We start from the raw sequence: 19,531 nt of genomic DNA, 5'->3' as shown, positions 1-19,531 counted from the left end.
ACATTGATGAATGATCACTATGAATCCTAGATATTTATGAAATGCAGACTGTCGTCTCATGTATTCGAGTATGCTTGGAATCCTGTGTGGTCTGAATCCGATATCCTTGAGACAGTCTATTGACCTTTCAGTCAAACTAGGACATGCGATGTTGTTAAAATATTAAGTTTACTGAAAATATGAATATGTCATCTGTGACACTACAAATAGCGTTTACAGCTGCCGTACTCGTGTTGATTAATTCCTTAGTTGTATGACGACGTACAGTGAAAAAACACTTCTTAGTACATTAAAGACAATGAAATTGAGCTACTGGAGTGGCTGTCGCTTCAAACGTTTACTGAAATTCAAAATAATTCGGTAATCAATGTGCGGTATTCGTATGGTGTTGTCCATAGTAAAGATGGCTTTCGACTGATTCTACCCCCACAATCGTCTTCAAATTTCCCGGTGCACATAGCGAGAGCAATCCCACAACCCCGTGCGGCGTCAAGATGGCGAAACACAAATGTTGCCTATAATAGGCTATTAGTACATGATATACCCCTGAACTGGCAAAAAGGTGTGCTAAACTATAGAAATCTAAAGGTACTTTGTGATATCAATCTATGTATGTACATGTAGTGGAACAGGTGTAATGTCAAATTATTCAAATTAATACAGGGATACACATACATCCGACATGCATACAGACATACGCACATAATTTTACCCATATAGAATAAATGTATGGATTACTTATTGGTATCATTGATTTTTGAAGTCCCAGTGAAAGTTAATATATGTAGTTGTCGAAAAAGTTATTCAAATGTCCGCTATCTATTCTCAATACAGGAAAGCTTGACCCGACTTTGAACACTCCGCCTTTCGCGATCCCCTACATACCCGGGATATGTAAACGCGTTTCCACAGCAAATAATAAACAAAATTCAAACCGTCATAACATCGCTAGTACGAATCAGAAAGTTTACATACTTTATGGTAAGCATGGTACCGCTCTTTATGTAACACTCAGTACAAGAATTTCGCGATGCACGCCACAATGGGGTGAGTTTCTATGGCTCTCAAGTTCGTTTGGTTTCTCAATATATAAAATTCAGATCTGGACAGAAACTTATCGATATATATTTCTCTGTATATTTCGATATACGTCTACTACCTTTCAATACCAACACAGACAAGTGAGAACTTACTTGTCTGTGATACAAGCAACCCGAATACTTTGAACGGTCTAGAACAAAGCCAATCAATGTAGGAAAATTGGGGAAATACTAGTATTTACCCAATAGACTATTTCCGGGTTTCGAATCACGTGATTTTTTAGTACGCTTACGTCATCAAATACGGGCAAAGACTGTCATTTTGTTTGCGTAATCCTACTGTTAACAAAGGGTTGCCATCTGCTACTTGCGCACCATATCCGAAGTATTCCAACCCGTACAAAATAGTATTTACTGATAATCGCCATGGTGAAGCATTGTTGCTATGGGACGTGAAGGAGTGGCGGCAGATACGGTCAGAGAAACGACATGAAAGGCGTTTATTTTATTCTGTTTCCGAAGCCATGGAAAAACATCGCGAAAGCAAAAGAATGGGCAAATGCTTGTGGAAGATGACATTTTACAGTTGACAATATAACGAAAGACACGCATATCTGCTCGATACACTTCGTTGGTTGGTGTAGTCCAACGACAAGTCATCCAAACCCTATTCCTGCAAACATTACTCATACAGAGTATGCCAGTTTGTCTCCCAGAAGCGGCGCCCGTCCCCGAAAGAAAGACAACCGCCACCACCAATGAAAGAAAGACTTATTATTTTTTAACTGCACCAATGTTACAACTATCCAAGACCATGACTACGATAAACACGTTACATATCGTACGTAGTGTGGTGCCTACCCAACCAATTGATTACACTGCCACAACTCACACACGAAGTGCAACTACAGCCTTAAGAAGTACCAGTAGAGGATGGCCTACTGTAGACTGCATGTATAACGTGTGAGCAATTGCAAGGTAAGTGACATTCTGTGGTGTAATATGTATTTTCATATGTATCTATAATTTATTATCTCAAATTGGTATTAATTTTAATTTAAATGTTAAATTTCGACAACAACTACAATTTTTTTTTGCACATATATTAAAGATAAAAAAACCTGTTCCTGATAACCAGACTGGCGTAAACATTTTTTTCAAGCATGTAAAACTACTAAAAGAAAGAAAAAGATAAGAAATCTTGGCCTTCACGAACATCTGTTGTCCTTCCCCAGTGACGTCCGTACATATTTCATCAAATATTACAGGAGGGGTATTGTGACAAATATGTTGTTAGTTTTGGGGTCATAGCAATATTTGTTTTAATATAAAAACAGTTGAAAGGGCAAAGTAAAAATAAAATCCCAACATACCTATCGTATTTTCTGAGGCCATTATTATTGGAAATAGGAAAACTCATTCCACATCATTTCCAATTTATCCTACTAGTATTGATATAAATATCAATTGAATAACTTGGTAAGTTGATTGAAATAAAAGGCCATGTGTGTTACTATCAAATGTTATTTTTCCTTGTTGATGTAAATAAAGGTAGAACATGTCTTATTGCAGCATGAGAAGTACAGCTCATACTGTACTGACAAGTTAGTAAAAGAGGCACAAACTACAACTTTATATTGATCTTACATTTGGTAATTTAGATGAATGGGCGATCTCAACAGAAAATACAGGTTTATTCATAACCTTTTTGTTCTAAACACCCTTCATGATTTCACGTCACATAAGTTTGTCTTGTTGCTAAGAAACTCGAAGTTGAGGCTCTTCTTTTTCATCTCTATTGTTCTTTCAGTGAAACGTTATTGATCAAGGGTCTTTGCAGATATGGATATTTATTAGGAGCATAATATTTATGGCTGTTTATCTAAGGAGTCATGAATATTAGTGTGCATCTATTATTGTGATAAATATACATATCTGCGAAGACCCATGAAGCACTGCTGTTCCACTGGGAAAACAGTTCGAATTTTGTTTTTCTTGGCATTTGAGTGATGTGAGATCATGAACTGACTCGTCGACTCTCCAGAACCCAGATATTACCTTTATTACCTGGAGTCACATTCCCTTTTAAAACTTAAATATCTAATAGAGACGAAAGTGAGAAAACGAAGTTTAATATAGAAATGTTCATTACCTTGAAAACTGTTCTACTGTTAGTGATAAATGATATCCCTTTCCATTGATAGACTATGTGTACATAATATATTTGCACCGATCACCCCAGTTCTCATCCATCTCCATTGGTTACCAGTTCGTCTCAGGATTGACTACAAAATTTTGCTGTTAACTTTCAAGGCCATTCACAACCAGACTCCTGCGTACATCAGTGATCTGCTCCAGCCCTATATTCCAACTCGTACACTCCGTTCATCCACCAAGAAACTTTTAACATCTACAACCTACAAAACCATCACATATGGTGGCCGTGCATTTTCATATGCTGCGCCTAAACTATGGAACGTACTACCACTCGACATCAGAGAATCTCCAAACTTGGAAACTTTCAAAAGAAAACTGAAAACACACTTATTCTCCAAAGCATACAGTGTGGTTTAGCCATTGAGCGTCATAGAGCAAAACAATGTTTTGGATTTTGGCGCTATATAAACTTTGCTGATTGATTGATTGATTGATATATGTACAGTTGTATATATTTTAGGTTGTGTAAAACACATCTCCCATTCAGTAAAAAATATTTTTCATTTACTTTCCTACACAGGCTTTAATGTATATCTTTTATTTCTGGTAACATTTTATCTTTCTCCCTATCCAAAGAGAACAGAGATATTGGTACCCAAGCTGAAATTATTGTGGGGGATATATCACGGTATGAAGATAGAGAACTCAGGACTAAAGAGGAAATGAAAAGGAAAATAGGGGAAAATGGTATTACATGATGTCACAGAAAAATACAACCCCGTAACCGCAATGTTGTACAGGTTAGTACATGTATGCTATATTGCTTCTGGCACTATTAAGTTTTATGCATGTTGGTAAATGTATGCTATATTGTTTCTGACACTATTAAATTTTATGTAGATTAGTAAATGTATGCTATATTGTTATAGGTACTATTCAATTTTATGCAGATTAGTACATGTATGCTATATTGTTATAGGCACTATTCAATTTTATGCAGATTAGTACATGTATGCTATATTGTTATAGGCACTATTCAATTTTATGCAGATTAGTACATGTATGCTATATTGTTATAGGCACTATTCAATTTTATGCAGATTAGTACATGTATGCTATATTGCTACTGGCACTATTAAATTTTATGCAGATTAGTACATGTATGCTATATTGTTTCTGGTACTATTAAATTTTATGCAGATTAGTACATGTATGCTATATTGTTATAGGTACTATTCAATATTATGCAGATTAGTACATGTATGCTATATTGTTTCTGGTACTATTAAATTTTATGCAGATTAGTAAATATATGCTATATTGCTACTGGCACTATTAAATTTTATGCAGATTAGTACATGTATGCTATATTGTTATAGGTACTATTAAATTTTATGCAGATTAGTACATGTATGCTATATTGTTTCTGGCACTATTAAATTTTATGTAGATTAGTACATGTATGCTATATTGTTATAGGTACTATTCAATTTTATGCAGATTAGTACATGTATGCTATATTGCTACTGGCACTATTAAATTTTATGCAGATTAGTACATGTATGCTATATTGTCATAGGCACTATTAAATTTTATGCAAATTAGTACATGTATGCTATATTGTTATAGGCACTATTCAATTTTATGTAGATTAGTACATGTATGCTATATTGCTACTGGCACTATTCAATTTTATGCAGGTTAGTACATGTATGCTATATTGTTATAGGCACTATTCAATTTTATGCAGATTAGTACATGTATGCTATATTGCTACTGGCACTATTCAATTTTATGCAGATTAGTACATGTATGCTATATTGTTTCTGGCACTATTAAATTTTATGTAGATTAGTACATGTATGCTATATTGTTATAGGCACTATTCAATTTTATGCAGATTAGTACATGTATGCTATATTGCTACTGGCACTATTAAATTTTATGCAGATTAGTACATGTATGCTATATTGTCATAGGCACTATTAAATTTTATGCAAATTAGTACATGTATGCTATATTGTTATAGGCACTATTCAATTTTATGTAGATTAGTACATGTATGCTATATTGTTATAGGCACTATTCAATTTTATGTAGATTAGTACATGTATGCTATATTGTTATAGGCACTATTCAATTTTATGCAGATTAGTACATGTATGCTATATTGTTATAGGCACTATTCAATTTTATGTAGATTAGTACATGTATGCTATATTGTTATAGGCACTATTCAATATTATGTAGATTAGTACATGTATGCTATATTGTTATAGGCACTATTCAATTTTATGCAGGTTAGTACATGTATGCTATATTGTTTCTGGCACTATTCAATTTTATGCAGATTAGTACATGTATGCTATATTGTTATAGGCACTATTCAATTTTATGCAGATTAGTACATGTATACTATATTGTTATAGGCACTATTCAATTTTATGTAGATTAGTACATGTATGCTATATTGTTATAGGCACTATTCAATTTTATGCAGATTAGTACATGTATGCTATATTGTTATAGGTACTATTCAATTTTATGCAGATTAGTACATGTATGCTATATTGTTATAGGTACTATTAAATTTTATGCAGATTAGTACATGTATGCTATATTGTTTCTGGCACTATTAAATTTTATGCAGATTAGTAAATGTATGCTATATTGTTATAGGCACTATTCAATTTTATGTAGATTAGTACATGTATGCTATATTGCTACTGGCACTATTAAATTATATGCATTTTAGTACATGTATGCTATATTGTTTCGGGCACTATTAAATTTTATGCAGATTAGTACATGTATGCTATATTGCTACTGGCACTATTAAATTTTATGCAGATTAGTACATGTATGCTATATTGTTATAGGTACTATTCAATTTTATGCAGATTAGTACATGTATGCTATATTGTTATAGGCACTATTAAATTTTATGCAGATTAGTACATGTATGCTATATTTTTTCTGGCACTATTAAATTTTATGCAGATTAGTACATGTATGCTATATTGTTATAGGTACTATTAAATTTTATGGAGATTAGTACATGTATGCTATATTGCTACTGGTACTATTAAATTTTATGTAGATTAGTACATGTATGCTATATTGTCATAGGCACTATTAAATTTTATGCAGATTAGTACATGTATGCTATATTGTTTCTGGCACTATTCAATTTTATGTAGATTAGTACATGTATGCTATATTGTTATAGGTACTATTCAATTTTATGCAGATTAGTACATGTATGCTATATTGCTACTGGCACTATTAAATTTTATGTAGATTAGTACATGTATGCTATATTGTTATAGGTACTATTAAATTTTATGTAGATTAGTACATGTATGCTATATTGCTACTGGCACTATTAAATTTTATGTAGATTAGTACATGTATGCTATATTGTTATAGGTACTATTCAATATTATGCAGGTTAGTACATGTATGCTATATTGTTATAGGCACTATTCAATTTTATGTAGATTAGTACATGTATGCTATATTGTTATAGGCACTATTAAATTTTATGCAGATTAGTACATGTATGCTATATTTTTTCTGGCACTATTCAATTTTATGCAGATTAGTACATGTATGCTATATTGTTTCTGGCACTATTAAATTTTATGCAGATTAGTACATGTATGCTATATTGTTTCTGGCACTATTAAATTTTATGCAGATTAGTACATGTATGCTATATTGTTATAGGTACTATTAAATTTTATGCAGATTAGTACATGTATGCTATATTGTTATAGGTACTATTAAATTTTATGCAGATTAGTACATGTATGCTATATTGTTTCTGGCACTATTAAATTTTATGCAGATTAGTACATGTATGCTATATTGTTTCTGGTACTATTAAATTTTATGCAGGTTAGTACATGTATGCTATATTGTTATAGGTACTATTCAATTTTATGTAGATTAGTAAATGTATGCTATATTGTTATAGGTACTATTCAATTTTATGTAGATTAGTACATGTATGCTATATTGTTATAGGTACTATTCAATTTTATGCAGATTAGTAAATGTATGCTATATTGTTTCTGGTACTATTCAATTTTATGTAGATTAGTACATGTATGCTATATTGTTATAGGTACTATTCAATTTTATGCAGATTAGTAAATGTATGCTATATTGTTATAGGCACTATTAAATTTTATGTAGATTAGTACATGTATGCTATATTGTTATAGGTACTATTCAATTTTATGCAGATTAGTACATGTATGCTATATTGTTATAGGTACTATTAAATTTTATGCAGATTAGTACATGTATGCTATATTCTTTCTGGCACTATTAAATTTTATGTAGATTAGTACATGTATGCTATATTGTTATAGGTACTATTCAATTTTATGCAGATTAGTACATGTATGCTATATTGTTATAGGTACTATTAAATTTTATGCAGATTAGTACATGTATGCTATATTGTTTCTGGCACTATTAAATTTTATGCAGATTAGTACATGTATGCTATATTGTTATAGGCACTATTCAATTTTATGTAGATTAGTATATGTATGCTATATTGTTATAGGTACTATTAAATTTTATGTAGATTAGTACATGTATGCTATATTGTTATAGGTACTATTCAATTTTATGCAGATTAGTACATGTATGCTATATTGTTATAGGTACTATTCAATTTTATGTAGATTAGTACATGTATGCTATATTGTTATAGGTACTATTCAATTTTATGCAGATTAGTACATGTATGCTATATTGTTATAGGCACTATTCAATATTATGCAGGTTAGTACATGTATGCTATATTGTTATAGGCACTATTCAATTTTATGTAGATTAGTACATGTATGCTATATTGCTACTGGCACTATTAAATTTTATGCAGATTAGTACATGTATGCTATATTGCTACTGGCACTATTAAATTATATGCATTTTAGTACATGTATGCTATATTGTTTCTGGCACTATTAAATTTTATGCAGATTAGTACATGTATGCTATATTGCTACTGGCACTATTCAATTTTATGCAGATTAGTACATGTATGCTATATTGTTATAGGCACTATTCAATTTTATGCAGATTAGTACATGTATGCTATATTGTTATAGGCACTATTAAATTTTATGTAGATTAGTAAATGTATGCTATATTGTTATAGGCACTATTCAATATTATGTAGATTAGTACATGTATGCTATATTGTTATAGGCACTATTCAATATTATGCAGGTTAGTACATGTATGCTATATTGTTATAGGCACTATTCAATTTTATGTAGATTAGTACATGTATGCTATATTGTTATAGGTACTATTCAATTTTATGTAGATTAGTAAATGTATGCTATATTGTTATAGGTACTATTCAATTTTATGTAGATTAGTACATGTATGCTATATTGTTATAGGTACTATTCAATTTTATGCAGATTAGTACATGTATGCTATATTGTTATAGGCACTATTAAATTTTATGTAGATTAGTACATGTATGCTATATTGTTTCTGGCACTATTCAATTTTATGCAGATTAGTAAATGTATGCTATATTGTTATAGGTACTATTCAATTTTATGCAGATTAGTACATGTATGCTATATTGTTATAGGTACTATTCCATATTATGCAGATTAGTACATGTATGCTATATTGTTATAGGTACTATTCAATATTATGCAGATTAGTACATGTATGCTATATTGTTATAGGTACTATTAAATTTTATGTAGATTAGTACATGTATGCTATATTGTTATAGGTACTATTCAATTTTATGTAGATTAGTACATGTATGCTATATTGTTATAGGTACTATTCAATTTTATGCAGATTAGTACATGTATGCTATATTGTTATAGGTACTATTCAATTTTATGTAGATTAGTACATGTATGCTATATTGTTATAGGTACTATTCAATTTTATGCAGATTAGTACATGTATGCTATATTGTTATAGGTACTATTCAATTTTATGCAGATTAGTACATGTATGCTATATTGTTATAGGTACTATTCAATTTTATGCAGATTAGTACATGTATGCTATATTGTTATAGGTACTATTCAATTTTATGCAGATTAGTACATGTATGCTATATTGTTTCTGGCACTATTAAATTTTATGCAAATTAGTACATGTATGCTATATTTTTTCTGGCACTATTAAATTTTATGCAGATTAGTACATGTATGCTATATTGTTTCTGGTACTATTAAATTTTATGTAGATTAGTACATGTATGCTATATTGTTATAGGCACTATTAAATTTTATGCAGATTAGTACATGTATGCTATATTGTTATAGGCACTATTCAATATTATGCAGATTAGTACATGTATGCTATATTGTTATAGGTACTATTAAATTTTATGTAGATTAGTACATGTATGCTATATTGTTATAGGTACTATTCAATATTATGCAGATTAGTACATGTATGCTATATTGTTATAGGTACTATTAAATTTTATGTAGATTAGTACATGTATGCTATATTGTTATAGGTACTATTCAATATTATGCAGATTAGTACATGTATGCTATATTGTTATAGGTACTATTAAATTTTATGTAGATTAGTACATGTATGCTATATTGTTATAGGTACTATTCAATATTATGCAGATTAGTACATGTATGCTATATTGTTATAGGTACTATTCAATTTTATGTAGATTAGTACATGTATGCTATATTGTTATAGGTACTATTAAATTTTATGTAGATTAGTACATGTATGCTATATTGTTATAGGCACTATTCAATTTTATGCAGATTAGTACATGTATGCTATATTTTTTCTGGCACTATTAAATTTTATGCAGATTAGTACATGTATGCTATATTGTTTCTGGTACTATTAAATTTTATGTAGATTAGTACATGTATGCTATATTGTTATAGGCACTATTAAATTTTATGCAGATTAGTACATGTATGCTATATTGCTACTGGCACTATTAAATTATATGCATTTTAGTACATGTATGCTATATTGTTTCTGGCACTATTAAATTTTATGCAGATTAGTACATGTATGCTATATTTTTTCTGGCACTATTCAATTTTATGTAGATTAGTACATGTATGCTATATTGTTTCTGGCACTATTAAATTTTATGCAGGTTAGTACATGTATGCTATATTGTTATAGCCACTATTAAATTTTATGTAGATTAGTACATGTATGCTATATTGTTTCTGGCACTATTAAATGTTATGCAGATTAGTACATGTATGCTATATTGTTTCTGGCACTATTAAGTGTTATTCCAGGGCTCGAAATTAACACCGGCCCAGCCAGCGGTTAAAGTTGCTGTTAGGCAGATGAAATTTGTTGCAATCGGCCTAGTTGGGCAACTACTTTTTTTCTGAAACATTTTGAAAACCTAGCTTGAAGCATTAAATTACTCTTATCCTTTGATAAATAAAAAATATCTACACTCGCTATTTCCTATTAACTTAAAAGTAACAACGATCAAAGATGCTAACGCACTGATCTCTGTACTCCGTATTGAGTAGCTAGTTATGTGATGACCCCTTGACCTCAGTGCAACCTACTTTTAATGGGAGTGTACATCGATAGAACGCATGGGCAAATTTGCATATCACTACGCTTTCACGTGATTCAGCAAACTCTTTAATATTCATTATCAGTTAACATGTACAAATAGAGGTGCTAATTTGGACCAGTCGGTGATGTCGGCAAACCAGTATTCTGTTATAAGTAGATTATAGGGGAGATGGGACTGCTTTATGATGAAAAATTTCAGTACATGAATGGAACCCGTTCTTATGATTTTTATAGTTGAAGTATTAGTGTGCAATTTAGCCATGTAGTTTACGTTACCATGGTTATATTTCAGAACAGTTTTATCAATGAAATATAGATCAATTGGTTCTCAACGCAATTGTTTTATTTTGAACTCATTCACACATTTAAACAAGAAACCAATACATATTTATTATTCAGTCATTGCAGAAAAAATCGGGATGTTTACCAATGCTCAATCCTTTCAAATAAAAAGTTCTCAAACACCATACTTGCAACTGATATCCTGTGAAATATACATCTATGATGACAGCTATACTTCGTATATTGTAAGCGTTTATGAAGGAGATTTGGACATAGTAATAAGTATTTGTAGTAATTTCATATGGAATGAAATATTTGACCATCTCAGTTTGTAACGTATATTACACTAGCTCACCAACTTGGTAACGTAAATTACACATGTAAAAGTAAAAAAAAAAATTATATTGAATATTTCTAGTTGTCTGTATCGATAAAGAACGTTAACAGATAAGTATGGTGCAATTTAATTGTCAGTCCGATACGTACCTACGTAAATACTTGTTGAACATCATCATTATCGAAACCTGATTTGGAAATATATGAGTGACGTGACCTATATTGTAATATGGATTTGATTGTTTTCTAGGTCTTACACTGTCTATGCTTTTTCTTGTGTTCAACTGGCTGAAAAATAAGCAAACAACATGAAGTACTGGGAAGATGCATCTCGACACAAAGAGCCACAGGATAATGTGAGTTGGGTTCTTTTCCATCTCCATTAGAAACTGTTTATGAGTGACTCTGACCAACACTCACTGCATGGTACTATGTATGACAAACTAACTGCATGTTGTGTTTTTAGATGGTACTGCGTATGACATACTAACTGCATGTGATATTATAGATGGTACTGTGTATGACATGCTGCATGTGATGTTATAGATGGTACTGTCAGGGACGTATATACAGATTTTGATTCGATACTTGTAAGTATGGGAATTGAGCTATTATGGTATTGTGTGAGATGTTGATAAAAGGTGCCCACAGAACAAAAAAGAACAAATGACAATAAATGTAGGAAATGGGTAAATCATCTTGTCAAGTTCACTACATCAGATGTTAATCATGACATTGGCACTTTCAGCCAATGAAGTATGGACAATATTAGTTACTTTGAGCTGTGCTTTTATATTGATCTACATGCAAGTTGTTTCTTACATATGTATGGCAGTCATTAGTAAACATTCTATTGCACACCTCCATTGTCAAAATCTTGATTCCTATGTATTGTATTTGTTTCTTTGCAGGCCAAGCATGGACCCTCAGTACTTTTGAAGAATTTGTGTTAGTTGTGATGCTTCTCAGTGATTATCTTGGTGTTTCTAGTACAAGTGTTTGTCGAATATTTTCAACCTGGCTTGATTTAATGTATTTTGAATTAAAATTTCTCATATCCTGGCTTAAACTTGAGAAAGTTAGGAATAAACTACCATATGTTTTCAGACCTACAACCATTTCTATTATAGATTTTGAAATTTTCGTACAAAAGCCACGTTTACCATCTTCCCATCGAGTGACCTGGTCGGCCTACAAACAACATAATACATACAAAGCTTTAGTTTCGATTACGCCTTCCGGAGCCTTCACATTTATATCTATATTGTGGACAGGTTGTGTATCAGATAAACGAATAGTATAAGATTCGGGGTATGTAGATAATATAGAGCATGGTGATGACGTCACGGCAGATAGAGGATTATTTATCAGAGATGAACTTGTTTGGAGAAGGGCAACTCTCAATATTCCACAATTTGCTGCAGGTAGACAATTAAGCAGCCATGCAACCATTAAGACCAGAAGAATCGCTCATTCACGGATATATGTTGCACATGCAATTGGCCGCTTGAAACAGTTCAAAAATGTACAGGGTATCGTCCCACTGAAAGCAAATGAAATGATGGCCCAAATAATTGTTGTCTGTGGAGTTCTTTGTAACCTTGACAGAAGATTAGCAAAGTAATCTGACATGACCCAATGATGTGCAAGTGCAGGTATGGTGTACTCTTGAATATTTGCACAAGTGTTTGCAGTGTTCTTTGAGGTCGTACTGTCACAGGCATATCGAGTGAAAGTGCACCAGAAAGCTCTGCAAGCATGAGTACAATATCTCTGTGTAACTATACACTGGAACTCGCATGCAATAGGGTTCTGTTATTATTACGTATGTTTATCCGAAACACCAATTCGATAGAAAGTATACATCATGATCAAGAGACGCTGTCAATTTTAAATACCATGTCCATTGGAAATGTTTCTGTAGTTCTGTGTATTTGTTACAGTCTTTCGGAAGTGATACCAGTTTTGATATCTAGGGTAGCTAAAGCCTGTCAAAGTAGTTTGTCTTCGAATGGAAATCCATCTGTGTTGGTAAACCACAGAATCAGATTTTTATTCCAAACACAATGACACAGACATGAACATTTTACCTGACATTTTTGACTGCACACTTCAGTCTTTGTCAACAGATTGACCCACTATTCAGAACACGTGATCTATATTGAGCGTAAAGGGGTCTTAGGTGCGTGACAGTTTGTATCACTCTCCGTCTCTGTCCGTATAATTCATGTGCTGAACAGTTGGTAAATATGTTGACAAAGACTGGCGTGTGCATTCAAAAATTGCAGGTAATATTTTCATATTTGTGTTTGGAGCAAAATTTCAATTCGTAAGTTCTGTCTTTATACAAAATTTAGTATGGTCATGTCAAAGGAATGCAACTGTTGTGTGCATCATATCTGATAACTTCAACTACAATAAATTTGGCAACTCATACATAGTTATTGAGGTTTTCTTTTTGTTATACATCATTCCCTACGTCTGAAACCATGATGATGTCATCCAACAGATGACATGAGTGCAGCAGACCATAAACACCAATATGCATCGTCTAGCATACATTCTTAAAGTCACAGACTATAAAATGCAGCCACTCTGGCTGGATGCCTATTCCGCCTGTGCATTTTAACGAATAATTCACAAAGCATTCTCACCGCGTACCGATGATGGTACTTTCTCATATTTCTAATGTTGGGTTCTTATATAGCGCTTTCCCACACCATGCTCAAAGCGCTTTACAATTATTACCCCTGGCTCGGATCAGAACGGCACAACAGCCCTTTAGTCTTCCTCAACTCCCCGAGGAGCATACAATCCATTGCAGCCATTTCAGTGCATAGGATTAAAGCCTTCACATTGCAACCTGCATCCTACCAGGTCCCCAATTATACAACTGGGTTGACTAAGGCACAGTCATGATTTAAATCTTACCCCAGGACTTTAGCCACTCAGAAACAAACAACAGGCAGCGTTTGGGCTCAAACCTGCAACCTGTAGATTCCAAGCCGGTCATTGCTAACCATACACCCATTATGACTCCACATGATATATCTAAATACCGATGTGGGTGTTTTGTACTAGGACTGTCCCTGAGAATCTTCAGCTCACAAGCGAGTGTTACAGTACTCAGGGATAAAAAAAATATGTTTATAAAGTCATTTTTCTAAAGATTGTACTGGCTGGACCATGGACGTGATGAACAGTCTAAACAGTAAACTGAACTCACCGTGTGAACAGACTAAACAGTAAACTGAACTCACCGTGTGAGATCTGGATCAACGGGAATGTCAAGCTCTTGAACTTTACCAGCTAAATCTACCAATTCCTTTTTCCTGTAGCCTGTAGTCGATATGGCCCAATCCAGCAAGTATTGTTTGAGTTGCGGAACATACAAGCTCTGGATGGAAGTTTGTAACGTTCTGAGCCATATTTGAATATGCATTAGAAGGCGGAGCTTTGCATTTGTAGGAATGAGCCATGTAACAAAGAATTCAAAATCGGAACAGTTGCGGGGCAAAGTGCTAGATCTAGCACTTCGCCACTTTTTGACAAAGTTCTAGATCTAGCACTTTGTCAAAAAGTGGCGAAGTGCTAGATCTAGCACTTCAACAAAGTGTGGCAGAGTGCTAGGACATCGGTAAATATGTCATGTTATAATGGACATGTTATTACTCTCAGTGTAACATGTTACTTCCCGTGTTTATAACGACCTCAGAGTTTGATTTTCCATATGTTTTGCCAATGCACAAACAAGTTTCTTCTTCGTAATTTTTAGTAACGTTCAGTTTTGTACTTTTTTGATGTTCTATGCGGCGAAAACTACAGCATGTGGTCGTTTCCCTTCCACGTTTCGTACTCCTTACAACGGCTTGACACCACTACCAACAACCGTAGACCTCCATTTTGACAGCTGCTCATGTCAAATAACGCACTCCCATATACAGTCGAAACTTCGAAGATTTCAGGAAGTAGAAACATTGAGTTCGGCGTGCGTCACAGACTTCATACTGCAGATTTAATGGCAGTGACATTTGTAACATTGCATGACAAAGAAATAATATATATGAAAACTGAATTTCTTGGTGTGTGTGTGGGGGGGGTTAGTGTGTGTCTAGATGCGAGAGTGAAGATTTTTCTTGATCGTTGAACACGAAAATAAAGTCTGGGTGTAAGTTTATCATGTTCACTATATTTCTATTGAATAGATTCACTTCTTTCGGTATTATCTGATCGTTAATAGATGACAAAAAATATTGCTATCGAAAACATAAGTGCGAAAACATATTCGTGTGAACAATTTTAATTTCAGCCCTTCATTGCTGTTAATGTTTTGATAAAAATCTATAAATAACCCGTTACTACTGTTTTGTAAATTCCATATACTTGGTACTGCCAACTTCTTGACTGAAAACAACGACAATAAATAATCCATGATTTCGCCAGATCTCAAGTAAATCATCACGACATTACTGTTCACTGAATTTTTTTTGCATTCCTAGACAATCACCAACTTCAATATCGTCCCCTATGTAATTCCTGTTCGCTCAGAAATTATATCCAATGTGGGAAATAATAATAATAGCCATCGGTTATAGTTTGGTTCGGTCCAGAGGAAGTGACTTCATAATGCTACAATTAGCGTAGTGTGACGCCGAGGATCGTGGAGCAGTAATAAACGTCATTTCGTGAACTGGATTGTATATCATAAAAGTAAGAAATACAGATGACGACCGTTCGAGAAATAGCGATAGGAAATGGTTTATACGAGAAAGATTGTGGGAGCTCATAGGTAGGGTTCTGATAAGTGGGAACGACTATAGTATGTCTTAAAAACACATCGCAAGTTAACAATGAATGCATCCCGAAAATAAAGTGCATATTGTCAAACTTATCTTTTTAGAATCCAGCATGTCTGCCAAATCCTGTATTAACCATATAGGATCCGGGGGAAAGAAAGAAGTGTCGGTTTGTTTAAAAACAAACACAATGATCCCCATATTGATTTTGTCATTTCAGAGAGATCAACAAAATAAAACTATCCGTTCAAACAGTTTGGAGAAATTTTAAGGATTTTTATAGAATAAATGTGTCCCCGGAGGCACACTCAACCTCGTGTAAATCACCAGAGTTATGACATGATTTTGCACAATATTCTTGTTCTACTACTTCATAGATCAGAATGAAAATAAGCACACAGGTGATTATACTGAAAGATGGATACTGGATAAAGATTTCAGTGATTTTCAAATTTATTTCAAGACGTTATGACTGATATATCTTTTCCGCTCTAAAATAGACATGGTACAAGAAATACTGAGTGGCTAGTCCTTGTTTACAGAGTAGATTGCAGATTCTGAAGTACAGTCCCGCCCACAGACACTAGTTTCCCGAGATATGTATCAGAATGTTTCTATCAGAATACAATACAATGTCGATAATATAGATGATATTGACGTGTTTTAGCCAATTGTATATGAAAGGGGTAAAATAATAACACTTGTTTCTGTGATCGCACAAGTCCATCCACCGCAAGATATTGCCAAGGCATGTTTGTAACAGAACACACAACCCCTGGGACACAACCGTACGTACGGCAACGTGAACTTTCAACCGGCCGTTTTACTCGGCAAACATTTAACAAACTTCAGATAAATCGTGTCGTTGTTACAATCAGCCAAAGATAAGTTTTGGAGTCGATCATGCGCCACACGACCACGTACACGGACTACTGACATGGCACGACCACGTTATATCCTGCCGTTGGAGGCGCTTCGTTGTTTACAGTCCCGCACTTCGTTGTTTTCTGGCGAAGTGCTAAATCTAGCACTTCGGCGAAAACTGACGAAGTGCTAGATCTAGCACTTTGTCAAAAAGTGGCGAAGTGCTAGATCTAGCACTTTGCCCCGCAACTGTTCAATTTTGGACCATTTAGCTACCTCAATGAGCTGTTAAAACAACATGGCTAACTTTGTCCGAGTTTGATGCAATGTGATGATGTATGCGTTCTAAAAATCATGTGATTCAGAAACCTGGGAATTGACCCAAATAACCTACTTAGTACACTGCCCAACATTGCAACACAGTAACAACATTTACTTATCTCATTTGCATTGTTGTGACAATATGTTTTTACGAATCAAACTCGCCCTTGGTAAGGAAAGATTTATATTGAAACAAAGAGAGAAGATTTTCAATTTTGATCGAAGAAAAGATCGTATGGATTTATCTTGGCGAATTCTACAGCAAGAATTTTCAGTAGAAAGCTGGTGATTTCACCCTAAAGTTGAAGCTGACCTGGTTTGACTGACGATCTCCCCACGCATGCTTTCAGAAACAGAAACACGCGTGCAAGTATCAAACGAAATTAAAACAAGGTTTTAAATTTTGAAATAGTGAAGAGATCGTATGAACTTATGTCAGAGAATCCTCCAGCATGATTGCCTGCAGGTGCGATCTTATGGCCAATAACAACATGTAATGAAGCTTTTATAGAATGTTGTAGCACAGCTCTCACCGTAGTAGGAGTTTTAATAAAGGCCAACAAAATTGAAGGAATTGTTACTGGTCATTGTGCATCACCGAAATGCCCCATTTCAATTTTTGTCCCGTGTTTTTCCAGCCAATGCAGTCTCCATGTCCACGGGAAAACACAAAATAGCTCCACCTACGTTAATTGCTACTTCAGTAATGACAACTGCATTACTAATCATGAAAAATCTTTTTTTTAAAAATTTAATTCGCATCGAATTTAGACAACATTTTCTGACCAGAAAGAATGCTTTTCTTTTTTGTGGCCATCGTGTCTAATTACCAAAATATGCCAATAACTTATTAAAACTGACAGCTACATCAGTAATATTTCAGGACAGATGTGCTTAGGTATTGCAAATGTATGTACCAAATTATATTGAATTTGAAGAGTGCATTCTTGATATATAGCATAATTACCGAAAACCACTAATTACACAAATCGCTTATTAATATTCATGGGATGTTTACCAAAACCTAATCAGTTCTTGCCATTACACTACGTAATACATCTTCAAAATTTCGTTTGAATTGATCTAGCCGTTTTTAAGAAAATGGTGATACAGACACACAAACTGACACACACACACACACACACACACACACACACACACACACACACACACGTTTTGCCCCTAATACATCTTCCTTACAGAAGGAACAAATGGATGGGTCATTGACATAAACACTTTCAATTGAACATTTCTTTGACTCTAACAGAAGAGAACGCCATTAATTATGATTTGCATCACAATAATGGAGCTATTTATAACCATTCCTCGAGCCACGGTCGTCATTGTTAAAGTGGCCAAATGGATTAGGATCGAGTATCTATTTTGGATGTTTAATTTATAGAACAATTGTACCATGGCTTCCTATTTGCAAACATCAATGTGAAACAGCATATGCCAAAACCTTGTTTGTAACTCAATAACATGCAAAAGAATAATAAATGTGTAAATGTTTTGTTATTGTACGTACAGTAACTTTTTACACGTTTAAAGCTTTTTGTAATGTATGAGTTACAAACACACACTTTGTCAATGTCACAAACACCCTTTTCGTTTTTGTTTTTGTTTTTTTGTAAAAGACCGAACGCGTCAAAATCTCTGGCATGTTACTATGGGAACTATATAGAAATAAATTTGGGCATTGGTATAAATGTTTTCAAATTGGCATGCTGACCTGTCTCATTCTGTATAGAATGAATAGCTGTATTGTGTGCTATGAAAGGCATTTAAAACTGAAGTGTCATTTGACCGTTTATAACCTGAACTCAATAGTCTGTTCCACATAGTTTATAATGATGCCATCTTTAACCAAAGAATGTTGGTTCATGATTGTAGCTAATTTAAAAGGTAACCTGTAATGTGAGAAAAACAGACAGTATTATCTGTGTGGGAGCGGTGTGATAGGTGGGTAAAGGGGGGAATTTTTCACATCACTCCGCTGGAGTTAAATCTTAGGCTCACAACTTTAAATATGTTGATGAAAATTCAAATGGCCCACGACACCCAAACTGCTAATATTAATATCTTTATTTCCATTACAAAAATGTTCGAAGTAACCCCTTGTAGTCAAAACATTGC

At 33.5% G+C, this 19,531-nt stretch overlaps 1 protein-coding gene across 1 annotated transcript in view; it reads left to right on the top strand.

Annotated features, from left to right (window-relative positions):
- The window catches only part of LOC144432751 (dapdiamide synthesis protein DdaC-like), a 29,426-nt gene that overhangs the window by 4,809 nt on the left and 5,086 nt on the right, over positions 1–19,531 (top strand). The window lies entirely within an intron of this gene.

This window comes from Glandiceps talaboti, chromosome 3, assembly GCF_964340395.1.
Source record: "Glandiceps talaboti chromosome 3, keGlaTala1.1, whole genome shotgun sequence".
NCBI classification, from domain to species: Eukaryota; Metazoa; Hemichordata; class Enteropneusta; family Spengelidae; genus Glandiceps; species Glandiceps talaboti.
Note: the sequence above shows the minus strand (reverse complement) of the source record. Positions and strands in the feature narration are given on the sequence as shown.